This window comes from Lepus europaeus, chromosome 14, assembly GCF_033115175.1.
Source record: "Lepus europaeus isolate LE1 chromosome 14, mLepTim1.pri, whole genome shotgun sequence".
Classification (NCBI taxonomy): domain Eukaryota; kingdom Metazoa; phylum Chordata; class Mammalia; order Lagomorpha; family Leporidae; genus Lepus; species Lepus europaeus.
In genome coordinates, this window is record NC_084840.1 from 35364173 (window position 1) to 35379347 (window position 15175).

The following is a 15175-nucleotide window of genomic DNA, read 5'->3' on the forward strand; positions in this document are numbered from 1 at the left end:
GGTTCCTGCTGTACCAGATGTTCTTTCCAGGTTTGGGGGCAATGCAGAGGCTGGACAAGCATGGAGGGTGGACAGACCACCAAAACTGTAGGAGCAAGCAGGGATTAGAAACTGAGAGGTGTGGAAGAAGAGATCAAAGATCCAAAGAGAAATGTCAGTATCTCCCAAACCAACTGAGCAAGAAAATGCATCAAATATGAGTAGTAGATAGAAGTATCAGTTTGTGAGTGAGTAGAACAAAGACTGCAGGTGAGCATGGCAGGCCATGGTCCAGGGCAGTGGCCTAGAGTCAGCTTCACTGTTTGAGTCATAATCATATTTCCAAGGGTAGGACTCAGATCTTTCCAAGCAGCAACTAAATAAGTTGACATTCATGTGTTTTGGTATTTCTGTGGTATTGAATTTATAATTTCAGAAAGATCAGCGGGCACTGGGGTCAGCTGTACCCTAGATATCTGTTAAGATTACTTAGGAGGTACCGGTAATGTGAAGTCACTGATCTAAGCTCCCCAATCCCCGCCATCTCCCAGTTAAGAGACGATCCAAGAGACGTATTTACCAAGCTGGGCTCCAGACTGAATGCTTATTTTTATGGGATCCTTTCATTTTTTGGTTGGTTCCCAATGTATAGTTTCCAACCAGGCCTGGCTTACAAGCATAGAATGTATGTGATCTGCTTATGAAAAACAAATACTTTTACCTGGTACCATCCAGAGTCCTAAAGGGAAGAAAATGCTGTAGGAAAGATTCAGCTCTCTCCCCTGGAGAGGCCAGGGTATGATGGACCTCTGACTTACTATGAGGAATTTACCTTGCCCTATTGGATTCTTAGTAGAGAACAATGCCTCCTATCCCAAAATACTGCCAAGGGACTGGGATGGAACTTGAGGCTTCTGGATTGACTTATTGTCTAATAGAAATCCCAGGTGTTACCCAAGAAAGACTGATCTAGCCGTATTTGCATAACTATATGACTTGTTCTGATTCAACACTGATTCCTGTATCCATTAATTTTTTTTGATTTATTTTTTATCTTTTATTTAATGAATATAAATTTCCAAAGTACAGCTTATGGATTACAATGGCTCCCCCCCCCCATAACTTCCCTCCCACCTGCAACCCTCCCCTTTCCCGCTCCCTCTCCCCTTCCATTCACATCAAGATTCATTTTCAATTCTCTTTATATACAGAAAATCAGTTTAGTATATATAAAGATTTCAACAGTTTGCCCTCAAATAGCAACACAAAGTGAAAAAATACTGTTGGAGTACTAGTTATAGCATTAAATAACAGTGTACAGCACATTAATGACAGAGATCCTACATGTTATTTTTTTTAAAAAAAATTGATTAATTTTCTATGTAATTTCCAATTTAACACCAAGTTGTTGTTTTTTTTTTTCATTTTCAATTATCTTTTTTTTTTTTTTTCCCAAGTCCAGATTTCTCTCCACCTCTGCTCCACCCACCCCGGTCCTTTCCAAAAAATAAAAAAAGATTAGAATTGGAAGAAGTCGGCAGAAAGGCGCGCGCCCCCAGCCCCCGGCGACTGCTGCCCAGGTGATGCGTCCGGGACGGGCCCGCGCCGGTTGCTCAGTCCGTGGGTCCGTGTGTCCGCCCGCAGCTTCTCAAGTGAGGGGAGGGCGCTCTGGGCAGGGTCTCCGCAGCGGCTGTCGCTTCAGAGCTTTCTCTCATTTTCAATTATCTTTATATACAGAAGATCGATTCAGTATATACTAAGTTAAGATTTCATCAGTTTGCACCCACACAGAAACACAAAATATAAAAATACTGTTTCAGTACTAGCTATATCATTACTTCACATTGGACAACCCATTAAGGACAGATCCCACATGGGACGTAAGTACACAGTGACTCTTGATGTTGATTTAACAATTTAACACTCTTGTTTATGGCGTCAGCAAGCTCCCTAGGCTCTAGTCATGAGTTGCCAAGGCTATGGAAGCCTTTAGGGTTCGCCGACTTCGATCTTATTCCGACAGGGTCATAGTCAAAGTGGAAGTTCTCTCCTCCCTTCAGAGAAAGGTACCTCCTTCTTTGATGGCCCCGTTCTTTCCACTGGGATCTCACTCGCTGAGATCCTTCATTTAGGTCATCGTCTTCTTCTTCTTCTTTTTTTTTTTTTTCCCAGAGTGTCTTTGTATCCATTAATTTTTTCATAAGACATTTATTGAATTGCAGTGCTAGTCTTGAAAGAAAAAATCCAAATAATTATTTCTCCTTGGTTTGCACTGCATATTGATCCAACTGCTTTGAGGAAACTTACCTCTACTTTGATGATACTGCTTGTATACTCCCTAAAATATCATGAGAAGAAGGGAAACTTCTGGATCCCTGATGATTATCACAGTAGTTAGAACACAGGGGGTGCTCAGTAAATATTGTTGTATTCAGCAGAAGCAGTCTCTGCTATTGTTGATCTCTCCTCTGCAGCATGTGAAACAGATATGCAGTTTGATGGAGATAACAGAAAGTCGTCTGGGCAGTGCTGAAATTAGGTACTAAGTGCAATGATGATCAGTGTAAGTACCAGCAGGTTAAACTCTTCCTCCTAAGATAAGGAAGACTGTCTTCTAGCACTAGAATCTGAATTCCTTTCCCTTCTGCTTTTCCTTGACTCTTGCATTCATTCCATAATTATTTATTTATTAATTATTTCAACAGATTCCATAATCCAGAGACTAATTTGGTGAATCTTTTGGTGTTTAACATTTATTCCTTACCTTTCTGGAACGAAAGTATTCCTGCTTTTTTTTTTTTTTTTTTTTCTGAGACTTTGAGGTCACTTAGGACTGGTATTTTAATGAGTAGTCTTCGGGTGAGCAGAGCTCAGCAAAAACATTATAACTACACGACACAGGGAAATTGGCCATTTAGTTCTCTAAATTTGCCAAAGAGTCAAAGACAGAGGTCCCTGTATACCAGGCACAATAAAATGCTCATCTTTTTCAGGGTGTTATAAAGGTGTTATAAACTCATTCTGAATTATATTACCTTCAAGCTATTTCAGTGGAAAGTCCCCAGACACTTCTTGGCTTTCTTTTTATCTTTATCATCCTGATTCTTGGTAATTTCTTAAATATTTTCATTTTTGAAATAATAAAACTTCTAGTGGATTCCAAGATTCCTTCTGTCTTTCTTGACATGTTTTTAGTGAAATACAACATCATGGTCAGGATGACCTCTTATTCTTTCTAAAGTTTGGGCAGTTATTATTCCTTGGCTCTTTATTATTCCCAGATTCTGGCTAATCTTTGCCAATTTTCATTACATTCTTACTAAAAAAATTGAACTAGTATCTCAAGGCTTCTATGGTTTGAAAATGATATTTCAAATTTCCCTGGCAACTTTGTGATCCCAAAGTAAACTTATTCTTCAGATTTAGATGTGAGAGCAATGTCTAATTTCCAAAACGAGATCTTAGGAGATATAGATGTGAGTCACTTTTGCTTTAGCAAAGACTTTCAGTGGGATTGGCAGCTCCTTGGTTTATGGCTAACTATCCTAGAAATGACTTACATAATGACTAATTTTGTCAGGTGGCTGTATAAGTCAAGATAGACAGCACTTGGTGATCTCTAGATTTTGAGACAGAGCTATGGAGGATAGGTGTCAGGAACTGCTGAATGGCCAAGGAAGTTGAAGTGGACCCATATGGATCTTGGGGATCTGGAGCATCCCAGCTAGTTCTGACTTATTCTGGAAGGATCTTGGTGGTTCAGATAAAAGCAATATTCCCTGCACCATATTTCAGGACCCTTGGGGGTACCCTTCAGATTCTCCAAGCCAAGGAACTGAATACAATAGTCAAGTCCTTGTGATAAACCCCAGTTCTGAGCCAAGACTGAAGCAGTTCAGAAGCTAGTTTCACAAGTTTGAAAAGTCAGGATGGGTTTCCTTTTGCTAAAATGTTCTAGGGTGAAAAGAATGTGAAAGTAGAGTTACTGGGCTGAGGATGAAAGGATGGGTATGATGTGGGATTGAAATGTCATTATAAACATATGATTGGAATTTTCCCAAGTGTACTGGATAAATGTAAAAGGAAGCAACATTTTTTATAAGCACTCCTTCTGTGTCCATCAAAATGCTACATTCTGTTACTACCAAACCTGTGGAAGGTTTAGCTGGCGTGTTGGTTCATCTTCATCTTTTTCATAGGCACCTGTGATCAGGGAACAGTGTTCATTACATGTACGTGATCTACTAGGCTGAAAAGTAATGCTTGCGATGCTTGTTTCATAATTTTGGTTCCTGTTGCTGCCAGAGATGAGAACTAAATTACCCAGAAGGTTTCACAATCTGCTTGTTTTGATCTGAAAAATGGTGACGTTGGCCATTTAGTTGAGAAAGAAATGGTATCTGAATGGGCAACTGTGAGATACTGGAAATAACATGGGATTAGGATTGGGAAGATCCTCGTTAGAGTAAATTTATGGTGTTTATTAAGTATGCACCCTTGTCTTAATTTCTTAATCTCCCTCAATCTTACTTTCCTCAACTCTTTTATGGATATACTAATACCTGCCTAACAAGATTGTTATAAGCATTAAATGAGATAAAGTATATAAAATGCGTTGCAAATTTAATGAACATTTAAGCTTAAGTCAATTTTTATTCCAGGAGCTCTGCCAAAGCATGGGAATAAATTGGTAAAAAGCACACTCTGGTGCCCTCAAGGAGCTGGAAGTTTAAATAAGTGGGATATAAATGAATGATTGTAATGATTATAATCCAATATGATAATATTTTGATAATGGTAAGCAGAAAGTACAGTGGGATTACAATGAGAGCAAAATGTCTGAGTTTGGAAACAAAAGATAAGTTAAAGATTTTCATGCAGATGTATTCATGAGGATTACAAGGGGTAGTTTGTCAAGTAGGTAGCATATTATAGGTATTACTACTCTAATATTTTTTAAAGATTTTATTTATTTGACAGGCAGAATTACAGACAGTGAGAGAGAGAGAGAGAGAGAGAGAGAGAGAGAGAAAGAGAGAGAGAGAGAGTTATAGACAGTGAGAGAGAAACAGAAAGAAAAGTCTTCCTTCCATTGGTTCACTCCCCAAATGGTCGCAACAGCTGGAGCTGCACTGATCCGAAGCCAGAAGCCAGGAACCAGGTGCTTCTTCCTGGTCTCCCACGCAGGTGCAGGTGCCCAAGCACTTGGGCCATCCTCCACTGCCCTCCCGGGCCACAGCAGAGGAGCAACTGGGACTAGAACCGGTGCCCACATAGGATTTTGGCGCCACAGGCGGAGGATTAACCTAGGGCACCACGGTGCTGGCCTTAACTACTCTCTAATATTAATTGTTATCCAAACTATTCACATAATCTGACCACAATTTTAAAAACTTACTTTCATTTTATTTCCAAAGCAGAGAGACAGAGAGAGATTCTAACTGCTGGTTTACTCCCTAAATTGTTGCAAGAGCCAAAGCTGGACCAGGCCAATGCCAGGAGCCTGGAACTCCCTTGGGTTCTCCCATATGAATTGCAGGAACTCGAGTACTTGAGACATTGCCTGCTGCCTCCCAGGGTGCACATTACAGGAAGCTGGATCAGAGCAGAATAACTAGGACTCAAACCAGACACTCCAGTATTGGATGCAGTTGTCATAAGCAGTGACTTAACTGCTGCTCAGGAGATATAATAAAGAGAATTTAATAATGTAGCTTTGAAACTATTAACAGATATTTTAATAAATTAAATCATAATATTAAATATTTAAGAATTTCTGTTTGGTGTTGGTGCTATGGCTTAGTGAGTTAAGCTACAGCCTGCCATATTGGCATCTTGTATTTGCATGGGTTCTAGTCCCGGCTGCTCCACTTCTGATCCAGCTCCCTGCTAATGCACCTGCAAAAGTGGTAGAAGACCGCCCAAGTCCTTGGACCCCTGCACTCACGTTGGAGACCTGCAAGAAGCTTGTCGCACCTTGCTTTAGTCTGGCCTAGCCCTGTCCATTGTGGCCATTGGGGGAGTGAAGCAGTGGATGGAAGATCTCTGTGTGTCTCCCTCTCTGCCTCTGCCTCTTCCTCTCTGTAACTCCACCTTTCAAATTAATAAATGTCTTTTTTTAATTTGTTCAGCAGAGGTTTTTTTGAGTTGAACTAGAATGAGGATGATGCAGTGAGGTTTCAACTTATAAATACCATAAATATGGTGGCCAGAGAAGACAGCAGCTAATGTTGACATTGACCTAACTTAGCAAGTATCTGATATATATTCAGATATTGGCTAACTCACTCTGGAGTTCCATACTGGCTGTCAGAACTGTACCAACAGTACTCATTGAGGCAGTGCAGATTTTCCTGGGAGCCCTTTCCTCCACCTACGTCTGCTCAGAAAATCCTATAGAACCCAGAATTAATACACACATTTGCTCTTGCTCTGAATCACCTGAACATGCTGTGTGCCTACTGAATCAGGGTGCACTTTTAGCTGTGCACAAAATGAAAAGCCTTCTCAGTCCAATGAGATCAGGGGATTTACCTGTTTTTCTGTAGGTGGTTTACTTTTTTACTGGGTGCCCTGAGGGTTGCACAGAGGAGCTGTGATACACAATGCTCCTGCCCCTGCCCTTCTCACAGACTGCTTCTCTTAGCTGCCTGGCTCTCATGGGGTCCTATGTCTCTACTATAAAGAAAACAGAAGCATCTGGTGATCATTTTCTTTATGGATTTTTAGTTGGTATTAGATTTTAGTTGAGGAAATAGACTCTTCGAGCGTTAACATACTGTATCCAAGGTTACAGAACTGCCAGTTCAGTCTGATCCCAAAGCATGTGCCTTAGCCACTACCCTACAAAGCCTTGAAGGCACCAGAACCTTAATGACATACTCCCAGCTAGGCGTATTTGCAATATGTAACAGATACTTGGAAAATGGTGATGCTGATTCAAAGAACTATACCTAAATGTAGGTTGTTAAGCACTAATAAGAGAAGATCGTTTTTCACCTGAGGAAAGGGAAAGTCAAATTACATAATTTAACAGTTATTGCCAACCGCATGTTTTGGCTCACCTTTATATAAAGTACTATAAAGAATTGTCTAAACTTGCTGTTTCCAGTTTTTCCTAGCACAGTCTCTCTTAAACTCTCTGGTCAGGCTTTTGCCCTCAAACCCAACAAAGCAATGCTCTTGTTAAGATCATTAGTGACCGGCCCCGTGGCTCAACAGGCTAATCCTCCGCCTTGCAGCGCCGGCACACCGGGTTCTAGTCCCGGTCGGGGCGCCGGATTCTGTCCCGGTTGCCCCTCTTCCAGGCCAGCTCTCTGCTGTGGCCAGGGAGTGCAGTGGAGGATGGCCCAAGTGCTTGGGCCCTGCACCCCATGGGAGACCAGGAGAAGCACCTGGCTCCTGCCATTGGATCAGCGCGGTGCGCCGGCCACAGCGCGCCTACCGCGGCGGCCATTGGAGGGTGAACCAACGGCGAAAGGAAGACCTTTCTCTCTGTCTCTCTCTCACTGTCCAGTCCACTCTGCCTGTCAAAAAAAAAAAAAAAAAGATCATTAGTGAACACCATTTTGCTACCTCTAATGGTCAGAGCTCAATCTTTTTTTTTTTTATTTTTAAAGATGTTTATTTTTTTATTTAAGAGGTAGAGTTACAGACAGAGAGGGAGAGAGAGAGGGAAAGGTCTTCCATCTGCTAGTTCATTCCCCAAATGGCCACAGTGGCCGGAGCTAGGCTGATCTGAAGCCAGGACCTAGGAGCTTCTTCCTGGTCTCCCACATTGGTGCAGGGGCCCAAGAATTTGGACCATCTTTCATTGCTTTCCCAGGCCATTAGCAGAGAGCTGGATTGGAAGCAGAGCAGCTGGGAAATGAACTGGCGGCCATATGGGATGCCAGCATCACAGGTGGAGACTTAGCCTATTATGCCACAGCACCAGCCCCCAGAGCGCGATCATTATCTTCCTTAATGCATTGGTGCCATTTTAATAGAATCAGTCCTTTTTTTGGAAAGTTTTCTTCAATTACTGTTGCAGCAGCCAGTCTGTCTTTGTTCTCTTACTCATTTTTTTCTGAATCTTTTACATTTCCCTGGTTTCTAAATATTTGAGTGTTGCTGGGATAAGCCTGCAAATCTTCTCTTTGTCAATATGCATTTAGTCTCATATATTTAAATAGCTTTCAAAGCCAACAGTTGCTTTGAGTGTGGGTGGGTACAGCAGCATCCAGCGGCAGATGGCACAGATAAGCCATGCAAAGGGCTGTCTCAGACCCAGTGTCTTGCACCTTTTTTACTAACGCTTCTGATCTTCTGTTCTAGGGAAATACTTATGGCATTGTGGGAAACAACAAATAGGCCTGGAACCTGTGGGCTGGATCGACTTAGAATGCTGGAAGGGACAAAAATGGACTTCTGCTGTGCTAGAGCTCCTTTTGGGGATGGCCCTGAGAGGAGGTGATGGGGGGGAATCTTCCCGGGGGCAGTTTCAGGAGGCACATCTGGTCTCCCACTTTGAGTGGAGAGAGCAGTGGCCCTGTGTTCTCCCACAGGAGATGTTCTCTCCCGCATGGACTCAGTGTTCTGTCACATCCCCGACCCTTTGTCAAAAGTGTTCCTTTAGAGTAAAATGATTCTTCCACTCCGTCTTGCTGGAACAATATCCACTCTTTTTCCAAGATGGAGTTGAAATGTAACATTCAGAAAGTGGACATTTGCCCTAGCAGTTAAGATATGGGAGGCATACATCTCATACATGCAGGTTTAATGTTGGGCTCTGCTCCCAATTCCCACTTCCTGCAAGTGTGCACCCTGGGAGGCAGCAGTGATGGCTCAGGTAGTTGTGTCCCTCCCATGTGGGAGACCTGGATTGAGTCCCCCGCTCCTGCCTGCTTCCTGGCTCATCCACAGTCATTGCAGGAATTTGGGGAAGTGAATCAGTGGATAGAATCTCTCTCTCTCTCTCTCTTTCTCTCTGCTCTTTGTCTCTGTCTCTGTCTCTCTCTCAGTCTCTATGTGTCCACCTTTAAATAATAACAAAAAGAAGTGTAACCTTTTCCATGAAGCTTACCAAGACTCCTGTAAACCGGATGTCCTGTCCTTTGGCTGATTATTTTTGTACTTATGTCTCTAGTGTAGCACTCCTTGCCTGTGTCTGCACTGATTCATTTCCCACATGGGGCTTTAAGCCCTTCAAGGAATGGGGACAAATAAAAAATGATTGAACAAGTAAACAGATGTCTAGATGCAATGTGCCTGAGGAAATGGATGGACTCTGAGGGAAATGCTGAGCCTCACAAGACCACTGTGTTTGAAGATAAATCAGTGAGCCACCGTCTTCCCATTGCCATTGGGCCAAGAATCGGGATTTTGTCCATGTTATCTTTCTTCACAGCTGACAAATTCTCCTGTCCTTGGTCTCATTTGACTTCTTTTTTAATTCACCATGGACAGAGGAGAGAGATCATTCCGGTATCTTTCAGTGCATCCTAAGCCTTGGTAAGGGTGAACGGCTGCTGAATGTCCATCAATGTGACCTCAATACAGGGTCTAGAGTGCCTGATAAGTGTGGGGTCTGGACCTTTCGTTTCTAATTGCCCAGCAGCATACAAGGTGACTTTTCCAAGCAGCACAAATTTCACAATCTAGAGAGTCAAACTCCCTCAGGACATTTTTACCAAAGCAAAATGCCAGTAAAAAGTTATTCCTATAAGAAAATTTGAAAATAAAATCAGAAATTCATAAGTGAAGCATATACTCAAGTATTTCCTAACCACCATGCCATGTGTATTTCAGGTCCCAGCATTGCTCTGTTGAGAAGCAGGAGGTGGTAGTAGTGGTAGGAGAGTGGGATAGATCAGTGTTGGGGACAAGGAGATCATATTAGAGTACATGTGCTCTTAGGAAACAGAAACAGTGACATGACAGATGTGTTTGTGTAGAATATATGAGGTGGGGGACGCTTTAGAAGGCATATCATATTTGAGAGGACATCTGAATATTAAGAGAAGCTAGCCCTACACACAGCAAAGGAAAAGAGCATTTCAGGCTGAGGGAACAGGAAATGAAAAGAATTTGCATTGGGAAGGTGTTTGGTTGCTCAAGAAGAAATAGAAGAACCAACATTGCTGGAGTAGAAGATGAGGGAAGGTTCTCTGTAGAACAGGGTAAGTAAGCAGAGCCAGTGGTAAATATCAAATTATGGGTCCTGGAAGTTTCTAGACTTGGAGGAATAGTTTTAGGAGGAAAAAGTACAGAACAACAGCTACAAAATTAAGTATTAATGACATTTGTTCACAATAAAAAAGAAATGAAATGCCAATACTGGAGGGTTAGTTTTTTTTTTTTTAATTCTTCTGAAATAGCTGTAGGCAACTTACCAACAATGTTTCCTGATTGCAGCATGAGGTTCTCTCCTTGCTTAGTATATTCTGCAGTCCCCAGTGGTCACAAGGGCTCATACATATTAGAGTTATAAAACTTAAACTTTATTAACTTCATGGTAAATCCACCTTTGAGCAGGAGCCAGGTGTAGAGGATTTTGTAAGAGATGGACTAAGGGAAATGGGAAAACACGGGAGGGTTTTAAGCCGATGTGACGCAAAAATATATATTATACCTCTGAGTAGTTTCTCTTATAGAGTGGAGAAAGATGCTAGAGGGGGGAATGGATGTGGAAAAGCCAACCAGAATCCTGTGTATTTGTTCAGTGTTAATGGCGATGTTCTAAGATGACCCTAAAATTCCTACTCCTACTCTCCTACACCTAAAATTACTATGCAGGCCCTGAATCATTTGCTCCCTTGTATACATGCTGGTGTATTGCCTGTGTGATTAGATTACCTGGAAGTTAACTTCAGAAAAGAGGTTGTCCAGATGAACCTGACCTAATCACGTGAGCCCTTTCTAGGGTCTGTTCTAGGGTCTTGTTGAAGTCAGAAAGTCGTAAGCGAGAGGGTCTTCAAAGGAGACCACACACTTTAGAACTGGGATAGCCTCTAGTTGCTGAGTCTGATCTCCAGCCAATAACCAGCAGCCAACTGGGAACATCAGCCGTACAGTGTCAAGAAACTGAATTCTGCCAACAACCTGAATAAGCCTGGAAGAGGCCTTGGAGCTCCCCGGGATGAGGACTCAGACTCCTTGATGCTCATCTGTTCAGAGCCTGAACAGAAAAGCTTGCTGTGCCTGGACTTTCATCCACAGAAACCAGGATAAAAAATTTATCTTAAACTTTCAAAGTTCTGGTCACCTGTTGTGCAGTGACAGAAAAGTTAACATTTCCAGACAAGATGTAAAGATGACATCAACTAGGAAAGTGTCAGAGGCAAAAAGGGAGGTAAACAAAGGCCAAATGGAGCCAAGAGGATTTCCTGGTGGGCTGGAAGAGGACGGAGTAGGGAAAATAAAGGAAACAAAAATATTTTTTTTGAAATGCCACTGGATAGAGGTTGTACTTTTCACTGAGATGAAAAGGATTGAAAAAATGTTTTTTTCAGCATGCTTTTTTATTTTGTACTTATTCAGCTCACAAGAGGTTGAAAAAATAGCACCATGTATTTCCCTTTGAAACTAGAGATAGACATAGTGGCACAGCAGATTAAGTCACTGCTTGAGATGCCCACATCCCACATTTGAGTGCCTGATTTGAGGCCTGGCTTCTCTGTGCTTCCAATTCAGCTTCCTGCTAACACACCTGGGAGGCAGCAGATGATTGTCCAAGTACTTGGGTCCCTGCCACACATGTGAGACGTAGGTGGAGTTTCTGGCTCCTGGTTTCAGCCTGACTCAGCCCTGGCTGTTTGGGAATATTTGGAGCTATTTGGAGAATGAACCAGTGGATGATAGACGGACTCGCTCTCACTCTCGCTCTCTCTCCATCAATCTGCGTTTCAAATAAATAAATCAATAAATCTTTACAAAAGAAAAGTTAAATTTGAGATGCTCTCGTGAGTTCTAAGATCAGATAGGAAATGGCACGTAGGAGATGGAACCTCAGGAGCCAGGCCCACACTGGAGATGTACATTGCTAATGTGGATGGTACTGAAGGGGCTCCCTTGGGGAGACAGTGGAGCTAGAGAAAGAGACTGGAGGCTGAGTCCTGGAGCAGGCCTGTGCTGGATTTGAGCAGGAAAAAGAGAGCCAGCAAAGGAGTCTGGGAATGATTGCTCACTGAAGCTGGAGGGAAACCAACAAAAGGAGGAAGGCTTTATTTCCAAATTTCCTGTAAATCCCTGTAGTTACTTTAAAACTCTTGATTTCAAATATATGTATTTAGTTGAGGACCACAAAAGAGTGGAACAGGGATTGGAACAGGCCTCCTGAGATTTATTTAAGTCTCCAAAGTTTCTGTGAATGACAAATTGGGGTTAAAACACCATATTTGGATGATTTAAGTGTAAATGAGGAGAAACATATGGATTATATTTCCTTCCAATTGCATATGAGTTTAACAATTAAGCACAAAAAGGTGCTTGGGGCAAAAGGCTTACTGGGGCTTTATTAAATCCAAAATATGGAAACAGTGGTTAGAGAGTCAGCAAGTTCACCAAGTGGTCCCAGGTTGCTGTGTAAAATTGAATCTGGATTTTGTTCTTTCCCTTCCTTCATCTGTCCAGGTTTCACCCTGTCTCTGTCCTTTTTTGTTCCTGATTTTTTTTTTTTTCTGTTTTTCCTGGTGTTCTCCCCGATCCATATCTGGACTCAAGCTACCATCTGGGTGCTTGTGACATCTTGAAAGCACATTTCCCAGCTGTCTAAAAGCAATAGCCAGAGTCCTCTTCTGGGCGTAGAATTCCACCAATGATTTCCAATTTAAGGGGAGAAAAAAAATCAGTAGCAGGTGTTGCAGCTCTTCAGGGAGTGTTGTTTATTGTGGCTGTCCTCTAGAGAAGCAGTACGACTAGAGCTCCACTGGATAATATATTGGTTCATATAATTTTCATGTTGACCTTTCCTTTATTTATTTCTCTGGCCTTTCTACTTGTACTTTGGCCCCCAGCTTGCACTTTGCTAGATAAGTCTGATGCAAAGGAATTAAAAGCCATTTTCCATTTGCTGTTAAGTGAGGCTTAGGAATGCGCTCATAGCTCAGTAAAAACACTGTCTGATGACAGAACTTACATAATCCTTGTGGAGCAGAGGGGGCTGTGGGCAAAGTGGTTTGTCTTGCTCCATGAAGTTTTGAAAGAAGCAGTAGTGGGGCTTGAGATGAGAATGTTGGCTGAAGTGGAAACCAAAACTGAAGTGAGCAGATAGGTTTGTGATTACTGTCATTTAAAAATGGAGGCTTCAGTCCGAGTCCATGCAGGTTGCTCTAAGACAACTGAGAGGCTGTCTGCGTCTCAGCACCAGCCCACGCCTACTAGAGGAGAAAAACTCATTAGGAGTGGCAACTGCGTGGATTCTAGGGCTGCGCCTACTTCAGAAGCTAAACTGCAGTCACATGAGCGCGCCTACACGCAGAGGAATCTGGGAAATGAGTGGCGGCTGTGTTTCGGGAAGGGAAAACGCTTGGAGTCTGGCTCCAGAAATCATCTGAAAAGTGAGTCTCCTCCTTTCCTTTGCAAAGGCGCCTTGGCTTTTTCACTTACTTGTGTGTTGGTCCTTTTGTCACAGCATGTGAGGAAAGTGTCTCCAATCTCTTAAACATGCAACATGTGCCATTTCTATTGAGTGAATTTCCTGTGGATGACAACAGCAACAACAACAACAACAAAACAAAAAACAAGAAATTGAGTGTTGGAAGAATGAGTAGCTTGCAACAACAGAAATTGCTTTCTCACAGTGCCAGAGGCTGGGGAATCTAAGATTGGTATTGGTAGATTTAGTGTCTAGATAAGGTTTGGTTTATGGCCGTCACCTTCTCTCTGCGTGCTGCTGAGCTGGAAGGGCAGATGGCAGCTCTCTGGCACTTCTTTCACTAGGATACTGGTGTTGATCATGATGGTGTCATCCTTACCTAATCACCTTTCTACAGCCCCACCTCTTGATACCGTCACATCAGAGCTTAGGCTTCAGCATGAGAATTCTTGCTGGTCATAAGCACTCAGGTCACAGGACTCGGAGAAATACCATAAGGAATTAGGGAGAAGCATACAGGCGAGGACCTTTGAACAGAACGGAGTAGTACATTCGAATACTGTCCCTGCCCTCCGTAAAACTTATAGGGAATGCCTGTAGAAGAGTCCAAGAGTCCAGGGGACTTAACATGGCACAGGAGAGACACAGCCTCATGAACATTAGTATTTTATACAGTTTTGTAAATATCACCACACTTCAGATAGAAGCTCATCACATCAAAAAATTCCCTTTCACCCCATTCACATTCACTCTGATTTTCAGCCCAAGAAACCACTGATCTGTCTTCTATCATTGGAGATTGCCATAGCTTTATAATTAGATAGAAATGAAATCATGCAGTGTATGTATTGCTTTTTCAGGGACCTGTATCCCTACACGCCACATGATTATTCTGAGAGGCTTCAGGTTGTCACCTATAGTCATATTTTGTTTATTTTTATTTCTGTATAATATTCTGTGGGATGGAGATATTTCTGTTCACCAAGGGATAGACATATGGGCTGTTTTAATTTTGGGATTATTTTGAATAATGTGCTGTGAACATTGCTGTACAAGTTCTGAATCCAAGCTTTCAATTTTTTTGGTATGTATCTATGAGTGGAATTGCTATTTTATACAGTGGTTCTATGTGACTGTTGGAGGAACTTGCCAAACTGTCCCATAGTGATTGGCTGTAACTGTATCTTCTTATGTCACACCAGCAATGCCTGAGGATTTTAATTTCTATATATTCTTGTCAATACTTGTTAATTTATTTTTTTGAGATGTCATACTGATGGGAGATAATTGATACCATTACAGTATTGATTTTCATTTCTTTGGAGATTAGTGATGTTGAGCATCTTTTCATGTGCTTATTGGCTGTATATGTATCTTCTTTGGAGAAATGTCTACTGAAGTACTTTTCCCATTTTTAATTGTTTTTTTTTTTGTTGTTGTTGTTGTTGATTTGTGACAGATTTTGACATTTATCCATACTAGTATGCCTTTTAGGACCAATTAATAAATATATATTTGATATATTGGAGATAGTTAATACTAGCTTCAAGTCTTAGAGCCTCTATCCTTAACTTTTAGTCCAGATTTTTGAAGGTTGTGAAGTTGAAAAGTGAGAAATTT